This window comes from Myotis brandtii, unplaced genomic scaffold (assembly GCF_000412655.1).
Source record: "Myotis brandtii unplaced genomic scaffold, ASM41265v1 C39999134, whole genome shotgun sequence".
Classification (NCBI taxonomy): domain Eukaryota; kingdom Metazoa; phylum Chordata; class Mammalia; order Chiroptera; family Vespertilionidae; genus Myotis; species Myotis brandtii.
Genome location: NW_005246867.1, coordinates 1 through 259, shown reverse-complemented (window position 1 = coordinate 259; position 259 = coordinate 1). Strand labels below are relative to the sequence as shown.

Genomic DNA, 259 nt, shown 5'->3' with positions numbered 1-259 from the left:
CACACTCTTCATGCCTAGTAGCCATGCCTCCCAAAAACTGAGGAAATCAATGACTTCCTGTTCACAGCCAGGAGACAGGACACTAAATGTGTCAAGATGAAGAAAAGTAAGATATCTTTATACCTTGGTCATCACAGACACAGGGCAGGCAGAGAAACTGAAGCAGTCCCTGCCCTCAGGTTTGGCAGTGAAGGAACTGAAATGAACCAGACACGCTGAACCAAACTGTATTAAAATTTTAAAAATTAAAATTACGCAT

The 259-nt window shown here is 42.1% G+C and overlaps 1 pseudogene; it reads left to right on the top strand.

Moving 5' to 3' along the window:
* Nucleotides 1-33: 33 nt before the first annotated feature.
* On the top strand, nucleotides 34-220 carry LOC106725701 (annotated as a pseudogene).
* The last annotated feature ends 39 nt before the right edge of the window (nucleotides 221-259 follow it).